Here is a 16,568-nt window from a genome sequence, read left to right as displayed (position 1 = left end):
GTATTTGTCAAAGTTCAAGGCAGCTGTGGCACTTAGAAATATTCAGGAGCAGCCAGCAGCTGAGCAGGAGCTTGTTCTGAACTTGTGTTTCATTTTGACAGAGCACCGTTTCATTCCCTGTGTCTTTTCAAGATCTTTATTTTATCTGAAAGCCCAATATTGAAGCAAGGAGGAGAATATTCTATTCATGGGGAAACTGCAGGCATAAATATACTGAAACATTAAGAGATTACAGGTATTAGAATAATGGGGAAAAATGCTTTACAGGTCTTGTCCTCTGAGTTAGGGATGAAGTAGTCGCCAATGTGATTCCTTGCAAACCAATGCAAGACCAACACTAATAATACACAGTCAAACAATTCTAGCTTGTACAGATACATTCTGGCTCCAATCCAGCTACTGCATTACAACTGCATTTTGATTATCTGTTGCTGAGGCCTGCTGAAGACACAAAGGAAACATGGATTGTCATCGGTACTTTGACAGTACCTTTTTTCTGTAAAGCGCTTTAAGGTCCACCATAGGAGTTTCCATCACACTCAGATGCTGTCTTTGAATGCTCCCTCTCTCTTGCAGCAAGCCTTTTCTCCAGCTGCTGCTCCTGTCCTCAGCAGCATCGTGCAAGCTTTGCTGGCGGGAGAGCCCGGGGATAAGGAGATGGTCCCATTTTTGTCTGTTAAGTCCACAATGAAACCTGTGGATTTGGGAAAAGAAATCGTTGCTTGCATGCTTGCAGGAGGGGCAGTAATCTGCTGGAGATTCGTGATAACAGCTGAGTAATAACTAGCTTGGTGTGCAGGGTGACATTACGGAGTTAATCAGCACTGAGGCAGAGATTAATGCCTAATTGTAACAACTCCAGGCAGTTTAATTTTCTTCCACTGGCCTGGTGACAGAGTGAAACTGTCAGTTGGAGCTGCGTGAAGCCTGCTCCACCCAAACTGGGTGGTTTCAGCCAGACAGCGCCTGCCAATCTGCCTTCCTGCATCCCAGCATGCATGGAAAATCATAAATTGTGTAAAACTCTCCAACTGTAAGCTGTTTTGCACCGAGGGAATTACCCATGATTAGGTACTTGGTGGAAGCTGCTGTCTCAAATTGGTTAGGCACGTTTGTGCACGGAGGGAAAGATAAAGTGTCTGAGCAATCTGAGATTAGTTTCTGTCTTCTATTGCTGAAGCTGCATTTATAGCGCGTGGCCTCAGCCTACACAGGGGAAGGAGGGCAAGATCAAAGGGATTATTACAGAACGTTGCAATTCTGCCCTGAAATACTTTTTGATTACTCCTGTATTCTGAAAGGCACGCTCCACTGCAGTCTCTGGAGTTATACCACAACTCCATAATAGGGCCACTTTGTACTGGCACATCTCTTGGAAAGGGACTTAAAGAAGGATGCCATTTTTTTTGTCAAATGATGACAAATAGCTTTGTCATTTGAATAGCTTTTTGTCAAAGGAACACCATATCACCTCTTTGTACAATAATTTCACTCCCTTGTTCCTAAAAAAGGAGCTGATTTCCATCACACTCAGCTGTGCATAGCTGCTTGGAAAGCATTTATTGCATTAGCAGCAGCTTGATCCTGCAGAGTAACTTCTAGTTAGACATCAAACTGGAATTTGGCAAAAAAACAACAAAAAAACCCCACAAAACAACAACAACAAAAACTAGATTAGTTCTTTTACCTTAAGAAACATATGATGGAGACCATGAGGGCTTACACTACATGAGAGTTATCTTGACTAAACCCGTAGTACTCCAGCCAGTTCCCTAACAGGGTAAAATTGGTTATTCCTCAAAGCCAACTGAACTACTTTGCAAGTAATTCAGTTTCATGCAAGGCCTCACTTGCTTTAGGAGAGTTTCTCAGCCACCCTTAGTTCTGATGGCCATGTTTACTGGAGAGGTAATGCCTTGGAGCTCCCAGGTCGGAGGGCATACAGCCAGCCAACCAACCTGGCACAGAAAGGCACTGAGGTGGTGAGCTCAGCCTTGTGTGCCCCAGGCTGGAGTTAAGTGCTGCTTTCAGCCTTTGTTGAGGCAGCTCCTAAGCTATGGGGTACATCAGGCCATCCCACACCTGCTCCCTGGTGGCAGTCAGAGGTGTGCAGGCAGTGCCAGGCAGGCATGTGCCAGCAGTGCCGCCTCATAATGAAGGTAGATGCAGGGTAGATGCACTGCTATGTTGCTGGGTGCCTCTCAGCTTCCAGCCATTGGGAGAATGAGCTTTTCTCCCAAGCTGGATGATTCTTTTTCTGAGAAACGCTAACCTTCAGATACATGAATCAATTTAAATAAAACCTTAAATATGTGTGCTCTTCATTTTTGTTTCAGCTTGAATCAGCTTTTCTCTGGCCCAGAGAAAAAAATGCTAAAATAGCTTTTTTAGAAAGTAAGAAGAAAAACATATTATTTGGGAAATAAACCCATGTGTAAATAGATTTCTGAAGAAAAAGTTGCCAAAAATACACCAGGAGGTGGTTTGGGTATGGAATTCCTGTAGGCACATAAGCACATGAACACTGGATTAATATGTGGAGCAAGGTAACTGCTGCCATTTCTAACAGGAATTAGGTATTTGGTGTTGGTGGGAGTTCAGCATCCATGCTTCACTTTGCTTGCTCTTTAGCCACAACCAAAAGCTGAGATGGCTAAGTGGCCTCTTCATGTCAAACATAAGACTAATGCTCATGCACTGGACGAAGCGGAAAGGAATTTTCTTGTTTGTGCATCCTCTTTCTCTCTTTTACTCATCAACAGTAAAGAGTAGCACTGTACGTTTTCAAAAATTGTAAGCAAGAAACAAGAAGGAACCACTAGATGGCTGTATTTAGTAACAAAAGGCTGCTGATGCACTCTTAGGCTGCTGAAATTCATAAAAATACATTGTTATTTTGATCTATGTATCGATTGTTTCATGAAGAAATTAATGCTGACAGGATAATAAGTCAGGAAAACCTATTGAGACAGGATTATTGTCTATATCAGCAATCTTGATTATTCTGTGTATTAGTATTTGGGGTACTGCAGATGATGAGGGCTGTGGGGTGCAGCAAAGGGCAGAGTTCTGTGCAACTGCTCTTCACAAAACTGTGCTGAACAGGATGGCTGGGTCAGCACTGAACCTGAGCTAGTAAATCTTCATCTGACCTCTTGTAGCAAACCCTTACTTACAATGAAGGCTGAGGTGTTCAACGAGGCGTTCCCTGCTGGACTACAGTGAGGCATTCTTGGCTTATTTGAGATGATGCTGTGATTCCCAGTTGCAGCATACATACTGGTCAGCCTGTGGCTGTGTCCAGACATGCTGTTTGGCTTGGAGCAAAAGTAGCATCTCTCTACCCTTTCCACCAAAAGAGAAATCCATGGATACCAAAAGAGGACAGTTCTGAGTTAACTTTGGCTAACTGCTACATGTCCACTCAGAGACCTTCACCACCTCCTCCTCCCTCCTTTCTGCCTTCTCATTTCCCTGGGATTCAAATGAACACAATAGGATAAGAAAGCTTGTGGGCCAAGGTAAAGACAGGGAGGTTGCTTACCAGTTACTATAGCAAGCAAAACTGACTCAACTTAGGGAAAATCAATTTAATGTATTGCCAGTTAAAATAGATTTGAGCAGTAAGAAACAAAATGACAAACATTAAAAGAACGCATTTCCTCCCTCCTTTCCCAGGTTCAGCTCTATTCCTTCACTCCAGACCCTTCTACTCCCTCCAAGTGGTACAGGGCAGGTGGGGAGCATGGTCAATGCAGGGAGTACTCTCTGCTCTTTCTTCCTCCTCACACTTTTCCTCTGCTCTAGCATGAGTTTACCCACAGGCTGCTGTTTCTATCAGGAAAATCTGTTCTGATGTGGGCTCTCCATAGGGTGCAATATTTCAGGAATATCTCTCTGCTCCAGTGTAGATCCGATACACTGACAAGTACCTTCTCTTCCTTTCTCTGACCTTGATGTTTTCTCTGATGCTTCCCACTCTTTTCTCCCTCTTCCTCAGTCTCTAGAAATCACAGAAATGAAATATTTACTATGTCTACCTAACTTTGAGTTTTCTTCCAATGAATATTTGGGAAGGGCCTGTTTTTGGCTGTGCTGGGGAAAAGCACCCGAATGTTCTCTCAGTGCCCAGAGTTTCTGCAGCCCTGGGAGCATCCTGGACACTTTTGACCTCTCTTCAGCATCTCTAAAAGAATATCTGGAAGCTGTAGACTGGAAGATCTAGGTTTGTGTGAAATTTGGCAAGGCCATGGTACACAGATCAGGAGCTCCAAGCATCATGCCAGCAGGAGCTAGCTGCGGCGCTCCTCGTGGGAGGTACAGTCTGGGCCATTGGGGTGGTTTGCCACAACTGCTGTGCCAATCACACTTGCTGATGGTAGTCCTGAGCTGATGAGGAGCTCATCCAGCATGTCTAACAGGGCAAGAGAGCTACTGGACATCTCTTAGTGAGGGCCTACTGTACAGTCAGTAACAGTGAAGTGCCACAGAGGAAATGAGATTCCCTCTGTGTGTGTGTTTCAGCAAATAGTGACCAAGAAAAATTTTGCATGGCTTAAGAATGCAAAAAGCAGGCTTGTTTCCTGAAGGAAGGCTGGTTGTCTGTATATTTGTTTATTGTACTTCTGTGGACATGGGCAAACAAAAAATTGTTTTATTTCACTTAGTAATCCCATGTTGATCTTTGTTAGCCACATTTCAAGGTGTGTCTGACTTATATCTCTTGCTATATCCAGCTATGGATTCATAGTCCAAGTGATAAAATGGCAAGGTTGCATCTCTATTTGCTAATAGGTGTTTCTATCTGTACAGTAAGGTCTCTATGTTGAGCTGTTTCTCTGCTCCATGTTCCTGAGTTTTGTACACCACCACAACAGAAAAGGCAGCCAGTGGGCTTTGTGAGACATGGTGTATCTCTGATGATGTGGATAGTGGTTATACTGTGTGGTTAGCATGATAGAATAGTCTTTTCAAAGATGACAGAAGGGAATTTGGAAATGGGATAACATTTCCCTTTCCACCTTAGTGTTGCTGTATCTTGGAACACTTATTTCCCAAGCCTGGTTGTGGCCTTGTCTCACTATCAAATCAAGGTAATGATAGTTTTTTGGTGCTTCTGCATATTACAGTGAAGTAATATCTCTTCTTCTATGTAGAAAATCCAGTAACTCATGCCTAGAAAATCACAGCAAACTCTTGTTCTCAAATAAAAGGAGAAATATTTTCTGCCAACAAAAAAGGTATCACTGTGGTCAACTGAGACTACAGTGAAAGACAGAAACAGAATATTTGTGGTCACTACAACCTAGAAAGTCCGACTTCAGTTCATTTACTTTGTTTGTACTTAGCAAGCCTATGAAATGCTTTTGAATGTTACTTATCCTGTCAGCCAATCAATTCTAGGTACTTTCTGAACCAGGACCTTAGTAACCTAAAATGTCTACAGTGAAACTTGAAATGATGCACTGAATCCAGTGAACTGTGCAAATAGAAAGTAAAAAAAAAACAAAAAAAAAACAAAAAAAAAAAAACCCACAATAAAAATGAAATCTTATGCCTACAACACATGCAAGTTACCTGTAGGTGAGTTACTTTAATGGTTTCCCATGACTTGGCAATGTGTCCGTACCACTTTGAGCAAATGTGAAGCACATGCATCCCAGAGCAAAGGAGGTGACTGTTGGGTAAGGATCACACTGTTAAGAATAGGGCCATAAGTTATGATGGTCTCACTCATCTGTACTGCAGTCCAAGCACAATAGTAACACCATATCCCAGAACAACAGGATGAAAATAAAATCTCATGCATGCTACTTGGCTGTGCAAGATGTTGCCATCTAGCATTTTCTGAAAACTGTTGTGATTCCCATGGAAATAAAAAGGAAGTGTTACTTTTGGAGTGACCTACATAAAATATTTATCTATTAAAAAAAGTTGTAGAGTAAATACTGTTTTGTTTCTTTTACCACTTAGAAATCAAAACTTTTTAAAAAAAACTTCAAGAAAGGAGACTGAAAATCATTTAAAGGGGCTAAGAACTGCTTTCATAAAGAATACTGAAATTGTTGAAACCTGAATGTTTGAATTGTCACCAAAGAACACTATGCAAACAATAGGAATTTGGCAAAAGAAATCAGACCTGCAATTGGCCTAACTTGGACTTGCAACAGATCATCTGATAATGTCAGGAATTTCTCCTCTCCTTTTTATCTAAAATAGCATTTTGGCAAAACTGATGTGATATTGTGAAACACTGCTTTGACAGCACTGCTTTTTTAGTTCAGAATGTTCTGTTAAATGTTTGTTTTTTTAATCAGTCTGGATGTGACTACCTTTTTTAATGCATTTTCGTCATGACTCTAGAAATGGGAAACTCGCCTCTACAAACAGGTAAAGGAAAATCTGTTATTTTCTTGAGCAAGTTTTTTCCACCTGTTTTTTTCTTGGAGATATCTAATTCTTGGATAGGCCATTTAATCACTTGTTTTAAGGCCTTTTTTTTTCCATTGATGAGATTTTTTTTGTTTTGTTATTGTTTTTCTGTAGAGCAGCTTGTTTCTAAATAGACTAGATAATTTTGTTGTTATTATTATTGTAAATATAAAGTATTTTAAAGTTCATTGTGCATTTAGAATGTGAAAATTGTGGCTAAATTTGAAAAGAGGAAAAATACAAGGCAGTTCTGAAGTATTACTGCACCCCAGTTACTAAGCATTATTATCAGAACTCAACAATATAACATTCTTACTTCTGTGTCCATATCTGATACAAACTTTTACACAGGTTCTTACTTCTTTACCTAATGCAATTAAATGTAAATACTAGTTAGAGTGACAGGTTAAGCACTGGTGCATTCTGAAACAGTACTGTGGTACCAAAAAACCTCTCTGCCCAATCAGATTGGGTTTCTGATTACCTGTAGAAAATCTGTTATGTGCTGCCATGGATTAAGAAAAAAGCAGTGATGGAGAGTGGCAGCCAAGCTGCACACTAGCCACCAAAATAACTGGCCCTCAGTGGGAGAATTGGTGCACCTTGTCGACCATGACATCTGTCTTCAAAATCTTGTAGCAAATTCTCACACAGTGTCTAAGTATTTTTCTACAGCTTTTCGCTACTCCAGCAGTGAGATTTGAATGTTGATTATTGTATATTGTATATTATTGTATGTTGTATAATACATTCAAAACGAAACTATTGGAGTCAGCTGAGGAAACCTGATTTTTTTAGCTGAGGCTGAAGTAATTTAATCAAATTTATACCTTTGTCTTAGTCTTTCAGTAAATGTATGGCTGTTCTTCCACGGTAAGTCACGTGAAACTGGTGACTGCACATTTATTTATAAGGCTTCATAAATACTTGTGCAAAACTCTTTTTTGTTGTTGTTCGGCTTAATGTCATAGTGATAGAAATCGGTATAAATTTCCCATGAAAGAAAGAATTACGCAAGCGTACTCCAGAGACTTTTCTTATGCCGCACAGTGATTTATTTACTAACTTTTTGAGTACTTACATCGATTGCCAGTAAGTCTCAATTCTGTATGTATTTTCTAGTAACATGACCAGAACTCATACAAATTCGGAGAAAACACGTGATTGCAGCTTTCTCAAATAGGGAAATGAGGGATTTCTTAAGAGTCCCAGATAATCTTGCATCCCCCTCGATGAAACTGCTTGTTCTGATGACAGATAGAAAGAGAGCTGTGATTATGAACCTCTCTTTAGAGCTTGCTGATCACCACCCTAGCTCTGACCACCATTTTCTCTTACAGAAACATCTTACCTTCAAAGGATAAGGGTGTCTTTTGCTCATCGCACCAGCACTAGGCGACATCATTAGATAAATATGCTTCCATGTGACGTCTCAGACACCTTGTCTAGTTTACGAAAGTCTTATACAAAGCAGTGTCAATGTGAACACTATTTAAAAACAAAAGAAAATAAAAACAACAAACAAAAAAACTCCAACAAACTGAGGCGTTGATAGGTCAGATGTTCTGTATAAGATATGTGGGAAATTTGTGGGAGGCTCAAGAACAGAATTAATCTGTCTGGAATTCCCACATAACCCACAAAATTCTCTTATTCAGATACAAGACTCCAGAAAAGATTCATAGACAATCTGAATATGCGGAGGTGTTGGGGCAGGTCTAAAGGATGACCATAAAGATGATCAGAGGGCTGGAGCACTCCTACTATAATGAAAGGTTGAGGGAGTTGGGATTGTTCATCTTGGAGAAGAGAAGGCTCCAGGGAAACCTAATTGCAATATTTCAATACTTGAAAAGAGCTTACAAGCAGGAAAGGGTTCGACTTTTTACGCAAGTAGATAGTGGTAGGACCAGAGGGAACAGACTTAATCTGAAAGAGGGAGGTTTAGGTTAGATGTTAGGGAGAAATTCTTCACTCAGAGGTTGATGAGGCACTGTCTCAGGCTGCCCAGAGGGGTTGTAGATACCCCATCCCTGGAGGGATGGCCAGGCTGGATGGGTTCCTTGGCAGTCCAGTCTAGTTGTTGGCAACTCTGCCCATGGCAGGGAGATTGGAACTAGATGATCTTTGCAGTCCCTTCCAACACAACACATTCTGTGATTCTATGATTCTATGAATAGTAAGTTGTTGTAATTGAACTCCAATGTCCTTGAGTCCTCTCTTCACATAGTGCATATTTTGTTCACCTTCTTCCTGTGTACGTGGCTGTAAGTAGTACACATTCAATGTACTACACAAAATGTACCTTGCTGCTCATGGATACAGACTGTTGTGTGTACCTTTAGCAACTGGCACAAATTGCCATAGGCAAATTCTTGTATGAAATTATGTATGTTTTTTTTTTAAAGATGTGGCACATAACGTCACTGATTAAAACAGATGAAAAAGCCAGCTGTCAGACAATGATTCAACTGCTCATCTGGAACCCAGGGCACAAGGTCAAGTACTTCCCCTCATTCAACCGCACACAATACCCATGGTTACTCTGTATTTTTAGCTTCAAGAGTTTTCTATCTTTGGTACTGGTTTGTGTGTTGTTTTTTGGTTTTTTTTCACCAGCAATCCCAGCATCAGTAAAGTTTCGAAGTGAAGAGCTGCCAGGAAGCTCTCTTGGAAGGCTTCTGGTGTTAACCCATATGCTGACGTACCTCCCACACTCAGATCTGCAGGGGTGGTAACAAGAGATTTCAAGCTGCTGGCACAGGGCACCCCTGTGCTCCTCTGGCAGACATGCAAAGCCATGTAAATCTATATGGTGTTCCACAGGCAGGTAGAGGTGACACCTCCCTCAGGGAAGCAGATAGCAGTGGAATTTTCTGGGGCCTTCCTTTAAGGGAGAACTGCAGGATATTGATGAGCAGCATCCTGCCTGACTCGTGATACTCCCAAGAGTGGTAAGAATTTTAATGGCTGCTCAGGTCAGTTTCAGTAACAACACTCTAATTTGCATGAAGCTTGAGAAGGGGTTCTTCTCTGATCTTCTCATTTTGCTATTTTAATCAATTCATGAGTACGCTTTAGTACACAGACCCTTCTCTGCTGTGCTAGTAACTCAGCCTTCAAAGCAATGGGTTTAGAACTGTGCACTGCCAAGGCAGAACTGGAGGCAGTCAGTGCTCAGGAAAGTATGAGTTGTTTATCTGGTTCATTCTAGTTACATTATCTCTCTTTTTCACTTGTAGAAAGAAACATAGGTCAAATCTCTCCCAAAGGTCTGAAGAGTACTCCATGCTTTAGTCCTTCTTGGAGTATTTGTATAATGCAGAGTCAGCTACTGAAGCTTGTGCCTTTTCTCCACCTTCAACAGACACTGGATTCACCTGGATCTCCTTTTATGAAACAGAGAAAATTACTGAAGAGGGAGGCAACATATACACATGGTACCTATGTGACACCTCAAGCTGAAAACAAAAACAGTGTAGCGTAACGGCAGGAAGTGGTTCTTGGGGGAACAATTTTCCCAGGCTCTTGTGCCATTTTAAACCTTGCTCACCTAAGCAAAACACTGAAAGTCTTGAAGAATCCTCACGGGCTGACAACTCTGTGAGACAGTGTAGGGGCAAACTGCCATCTGTTCAAGGTAGAGGAAGAGAAAGGGCACATGCATACCTCTGTGGAGGTGCCTCCTCAGCAAAGTCAGGTATCAAAGAAGTCTGCGGAGGACTACAGATGACTGGGTAGTTTCTCTGGAAAACCTGAGTACCTCTTTTCATTGGCCATTTGGTAGTGTTCTTTAGTGAGTTACAAATCAAACTTAATCTTGTGCCAGGGTGGCAGCAGGGCAGCTTGTTCTGACTGGCAGGAGATAAGATACGGCTGTACGCCCACATCACATTCTCCAAAACATAGACACCTCATATGCCAGACCTGCCTTGCCCAGCTGAGGGTCTGACTGTGTGAGGCAGGGGATGGGTGCAGCTCATGCAGAACAGCTGTTTCTGCGGCCTCCCTTGGCTCTTCCCAGAGGACAAGCAGGTCTTCAGCACTTTCCACTGAAAACAGATGCAGCAATAAGTGAAAATAGCTCAGCACAAAGCCCAGTGCCTGTGTGTGCTCCCGAGCACAAAGTGGATTAAAGCTACTTGCAGCTGTGTAGGCTGCTAATCTCTTGGTGGAAACATTTCTTAATTCTGCAACAGGTGGCCCTGAATAACCTCCTAGAAAAAATCAAGAACTTCTTCCCTCTTGGTGTCACTCTTTCTTAGAGGCAGAGAAGCAATACAAGAGAACACAGGCGAGCAGCCACAACCGTGTCACCTCTTTTCCAACTAACAGTGACTTGTCCCCATCAGCACATAAACAGAAACATGGGCATCTGCAACATTTCATCCTTGGTCTTTCACCCGGTCTTTGACTACAGAATGGTGGTCAGTTGAAGACAAAATGCTGCTGTTGCTGTAAACCGTGTTTAAATATACTTACACTGAGCACCTTAGCAAATCACTAAAATTAAAAAAAAAAAGAAAAAAAAAAGACATGGCACAAAAAAAGTCTGTCCCTGTTAGATATTTTCAAACATTTAGGCTCATTCCTTGGGAGCTGTGAAGTCCTGCAAATTTCTCAAATCAATTGTGGTGCTTGTTTGCACCAGAGATGACAGCAGGCAGCAGGCTGCTGGCCAAGCAGCCAGGAGGCTGCGGTGAGAGAGAAGGAGGCAAAAAGTTGCTAAAAGAGGAACTGGGAAGGGGAATCTGCCCACAGGGAAACTTTTCACAGCTGGCAGTGTCACAGCACTCTCACTGTGAGACGGCGGCTGTGCAACCACAAACTAATGACTCGAGGTCCACAGTACTCACAACACCTTCCCGGCATGGACAGGCAGCAATGAGCCTCTGACACTGGAAAGCGCAGAGATGAAGATATCAGGACTCCAAAACAGATGGGAGACCATGCATACAGGGAAACTGTGGAGATCTGTCACCCCGTGGAAGATGGTGGAGTGGTGGGAACAGAAGGTACCTTTTGGGGATATCAGACGGATGTGCATGGTATGCTGACTCCAGCCACAGGCTTACTTCCCGTCTGATGTTTTTGCTTAAGAAATGGATGGAAGTACCCTGTGACACTTTGGAGAAATATGAGAATATTTTCACATCGCTTGGAGAGATGTGGTTGGAAATGTAAGCTACATCTGAGTCAACTCAAGCTGAACTGAAATAAAGAACAATTGAGATTTATGTATAAACATTTGATCCTCGCGTATATGAACGTGTGAGAGACTCCTAAAGTGTCTGAGGAGCAAGAAATATTTTCACGTGGGAAAGGAAGAGGTTGCATGAATCACACCATGCTTCCAACTTAGATTTTATAGTAGTGATGGTTTAGAGAGGAGAGATACAATCTACAAGTTGGTAGAATTTATTCTTGAAACATGTCTGTGGAAATGCTGTACCTAGGACAAACGAAAGAAAAGAAGTATAAAAAAAAAGTTATCTAAGTCTGAATAAACCACTTTGTTTAGCAAAACATCTGTATGATCTATTTAAGTCAGTATTGTAATGATAAGCCACATTAAATCTGTGCAGATAAGTCAGCACAAATGGTTTGTTTCCCTCATGTCACTGGGGAGGAGGAGTCTGTATAATTACGAGGCCAAGGACAACTAGGAGACATTTGTCAAAATCATCCTTGATTTCTTTCACACGGGTATTGAACAAATGACATCAAATCTGTTTTTGTGGTCACATTCCCCCGGATAGCAGAGTATGGGCATGGTCCAAGAAGAAGAAGTGGAGGTGCTGCTAGGTGGCTCAGTGGTACACCACAGCATCCCTGGGAGAGTGAAGGAAGACAAACAGAGAAAGAGCCCCTGTACTGCCTGTTGGCACAGCGATCAGACTCATCCAGCCTGGGTGAGTATTTAAATGTGGATTTATTATTAAGATCTTTTATTTAGATGTGTGGGTTTTGATCAAGCCAGAAGTGGGAGGACAAAAATAACCATCTGTAGGTTGGAAAAAATCACTTGTCACTTGTTGAGGAAAGTCAGGTTATTCTGTGACAATGCCAGCATGGTTTCTGGGTGTGGTATGACTTTTCCTGTTTCTCACCATTTTCAATGAGATGATGCCTTTTAGTTTCAGTGATTAACTTAACCTGATAAACTTAATTCTGGTGACAAAATAAACATAGCTGCAAGCAAGATCTCATTTTCCTCTCACTACTTGCTTTGTTTAAGCAACCTGTTATTTGTAGAGGAAAGCAAGGTAGAATGTAAGTGTATGCTGTCCCTTGCTTTTACCTATGCTTTCAGTAACATTGTATTGTGCCAGGCAACAATTCTATGTTAAGATTTTGACATAACATACAATGATATTGAAAAAAATCATATGTTGTTTTGGTAACTTTACAAATGGGCAGAAGCTGCGTCCCTTTAATAAAAAGTCAGCAAAACCCCTCTGCTTTCTCTCTTCATTTTGATCACTGTTTTTGTCGGCTTGTGTGGTTCTTCTTGGCAATTAATTTTGTTTAAAGAGACAACATGTTAATCTCATGTAGTCACAAATACAAACCTCTTTTTTTGCAAATGCCCAAACCAGCAGTGGGCCTCTTTGGAGCCAGCTTGAACAGGCTCTTGTCTGCTATGGGCATCTGCTGAGCTCTCTTCACAGAGACCACCCCCCTGCAGCCCCCATGCTAACGAAACCTTGCCATGTGAGACCAATAGAAGAATGAAGAGACAAAAGTTACTGTTCAGACCTACTAGATAAAAATATTCTGGTGACAAATGGCCCTGAGGTGTCCTCAGTCCTGAGAGCCCCAACACAGAGTCATTGGAGATGAGAGGGACGTGGAAATCAGATAAATGGACATTGCTCTTGAAAAAAGGCTTTCCTTTGGTTGTTTCCAAGCACAGATCTGACGCAACCCCACCACTGAGCAGGACCAAAGAAATATCCACTACACAAAACGTTAATAGAGAGAATGTGTGTAAGAATAGGAGTTTTTGTTTCTACTTCAGGGATGCACTATCCTCTGCTTTATCCACATGGGAGTGGAGGCAGAAAGCCCTCGCTGTTTTGCTTATGCTCCTAGGTAAACCTCAGTGCAAATACATGAATTACTATTTCTTAAATTAATGCTTTCCTGCTGAAAGTTTTCAGTGTCCTGGTGGAGGAAATCCATAACACATCATTTTCTCCTATTTAACACAGGAAAAGAATAATATATAAATTGCTTTTAATCATGTTTGTAGTTTGTTTAGCCTTGGTACAACACAACAATTAAGTGGAACTACAAATAAAAGCCATCACATTTTCCAGGCTGAAAGAAAAGGAACCTTTTCTCTGCTGTGTGGGAACAACTCAGCAGCAGGAATATGGCAGTGGAGCTGGATGAATTGTGCAGACATGTAGGAGGAGAGAACTTTCTGCATTACCACATTTTGCCAAAACCTGAAGGTTGAACTGTAAGCTAGTACACACGATGTGTCATCCATTAGTTCATTTGACATCTGAGTTGTTTCTTATAGTGTGACCACTTCTCACCCACATACAGGGATTGAAACTCCCCGAAGTCTAGTGCAGGATGGCAGAAGATGTGGTAGTTTACACGTTTGGGACAGAGGATAGGTAAAAAATTTGCCTGGTATGAAACTTTTCTAAGGCCTTCACTTTGTTTATGTTTCATGGGGTTTAGATGGGTATACAGGGACTAATAAAAGTTAATGTTATTGGTGAACTTTTACGCTGTGTTATACCACTGTAGGTCAATTTTGACCTGTGTAAAATGATTAGATCTTTTCAATATAATTTCATTTTACAAAAACAGCATGTGGACATTTATAGGAGGAACTTAGCAATATTTTGGACTTCTTCGCTTGTCCAACCTGCAATCACGTTGAGAGAAAATCAAAGGTTAGCAAAACTAAAGGCAATCAAGAATTTTTATCATCAAATTCAACTCAGAAGTAGTAAGCATCTCCTCTGGAGGTAAACAATTCTAAATAATGCAAAGGTGAAAAGTGTTCTGTAAACTTCCTGGTTTTTTTTTTTCTTTTTTTTTTTTCAATTTGTCTTACCTGTAAGTGTAATGGGAAGTGCTGTTCTTATGTGATATAAGTAAATAACATCACTTTTCCTGAATCCAACTTACACCCGCAAATCTTGCAAAAGTTACTTAAAGCACAATTGCTCCTGTGATTCCACGTTAATTAATAAAAAACATGCTTTTCTGACATCAGTTTCTAGTATGATTTGTAAAAGGAATAATGTAGACTTCTGTGAGGTACTTGCTTCAATAGTATACAATGTTGTGTCAGAAAAATACAGAAACTCTCACTGCAAAAAAACAGCGTGCACTTTGAAATGGAAAACTTATAAGTAGGTTGGCAGTAAGTAATCTTCAGCACATGGCTTCTCTACTTATTTTCTACAGAGATCCTTGCCAGATTTGGTCTAATTCAACTTTTTCTTCTGTGGGAAAGACTAACAGAATGGTAAAAATTAAAGAGACGGAAGAGTCTGTAAAACAGTATAAAGTAGATGGATTAGCAGTCCAGACCCGCTGGAACAAACACATTTTAATACAGGAGAATTATAACCTGAAAACAACAAAGAGGGTAGGAGGGCACAACGGGCAAATATCTTAGCATGAGTTTGTTTGTTGCAGAGGTAAAAAAGAATTATGCAGTTTGTGGATGTATAAACAAGCTAGGAGAAGTGGTTTTTCCCCTGTATTTCTCATTGCTGAGATCTTTTTTCCATGGTAGTAATTCTAAGCTTTTACTGGTACTTCCCAATTCTCACTGAGATTACAATTTTATCTTTATTAGGAACATTTTTCCACTGCAAGGAGGGTGTTTCTTCTTTGATTATGGCAATAAATCACCACAGTAATAGCTAACAGCCAACTAGAGAGGAGATGAACTTCTCACTTTGCTTCCTTGTTCACACCACAGTGGTTTATTTTCATCTCCCTTGATAACTTTGAAAACCTCAGAGTAAATAAATGGTCAATTATATCCCCCCATTCATAACCTTTATCATTGCATAAGCTGGATACAAACTCTTGCATACATCTCTATGATTCAAAGAAGCTGAACCAACCAGAAGTAATTCGCAGAACTATGCCCAGTGCTCCAGCTTGCAGTTTGACACCATTTTGCTCTGTTAGGAGGAGAACTGATGATAGAGACATGTGGTTCTATGATGCAATTCCATCTACAGCAAAGGAAAAGCCTGTTTCTTTAAATGTATTATTAATGCAAGTGGAGCAGACTTTGTCCTTGGTAACAGTACCAAGTGTCTTGCAGTTAACACTCCGTCCAAACAGTCCTGCCTTCATATTACTGCACTTACACTGGTTTCCTACACTGGAAACATACAGGGCCTGAGCTGGGAATTTTTTGGGAATTCAAATACATTTCTTCAACACTCAAAGAAACTGTGGAAATGGTACGTAACTGTTTAGTGCAGGGACGTGTATCTTGCTCCACATGCTCCATCTGGGCAAATTTCATCCTGGTTCTTGTATGTCCAAAGAATACCTGGAAGAAAACACAACAACTTAACTTCAGAAAAATGAAAAATTTTCTAAAGTTGAGCCTCAATTGGTCCCAAAATTACATTGTTGGAGGGAAGCAAGCACATCATCAATACAGATAGAAACAGTAAGTATAATTATTTAAGTACCAGACATTTCACCCCAGGATTGGGTGGGGTTGGAGATTCATGAGCCTTGAGGTCCCTTTCAACCCTGGCCATTCTGTGATTGTATGATCTTTGATTCTGTGGTGTCAGCGCATATTGTAATCATTAATCAGTTAAATGTCATAACTATTGAGAGGAGTTATGTGTTACTCCTTTAATTTCTTGCAAAACAAATATATATTCATGGATGGTTAAGTGCCTCAGAGACACAAGGAATTTCATTGATTTTGGGAGGCACTAGTTGCTATAAGTTATAAGCATTTTCATGGCTTGTTCAGCATCAAAATCTGATTAGTTAGTGAGTTACAAAGTAAAAGATAATCTGCATATTGCCCTAATTTTATAGCTTTCTTCAAGGAGAAACATCAACTTCGACATGGTGTGTGGGATTCATCTACTCCAGCGTCACCTTTGCAGAGTAAACAT

General features: G+C 40.9%; 1 protein-coding gene across 2 annotated transcripts in view; it reads right to left on the bottom strand.

Moving 5' to 3' along the window:
* Window positions 1-7,484: 7,484 nt before the first annotated feature.
* Window positions 7,485-16,568, bottom strand: part of TNFAIP3 (TNF alpha induced protein 3) — a 30,879-nt gene continuing 21,795 nt past the window's right edge. The window contains exons 11-12 of one of the 2 annotated variants that reach the window (XR_006171618.1): window positions 7,784-15,979; window positions 7,485-7,679 (exon numbers count right to left, since the gene is read on the bottom strand). The gene's annotated coding sequence lies outside the window, so the exon portion shown is untranslated. Of the gene's footprint in view, window positions 15,980-16,568 lie in introns of both variants that reach the window. The other variant, XR_006171617.1, reaches the window with a different exon arrangement.

This window comes from Centrocercus urophasianus, unplaced genomic scaffold (assembly GCF_019232065.1).
Source record: "Centrocercus urophasianus isolate 14NV4802_14NV808 unplaced genomic scaffold, USGS_Curo_1.0 seq_10, whole genome shotgun sequence".
Taxonomy (NCBI): domain Eukaryota; kingdom Metazoa; phylum Chordata; class Aves; order Galliformes; family Phasianidae; genus Centrocercus; species Centrocercus urophasianus.
The sequence above is the reverse complement of the archived record's forward strand: the minus strand, read 5'-3'. Positions and strand labels throughout refer to the sequence as shown.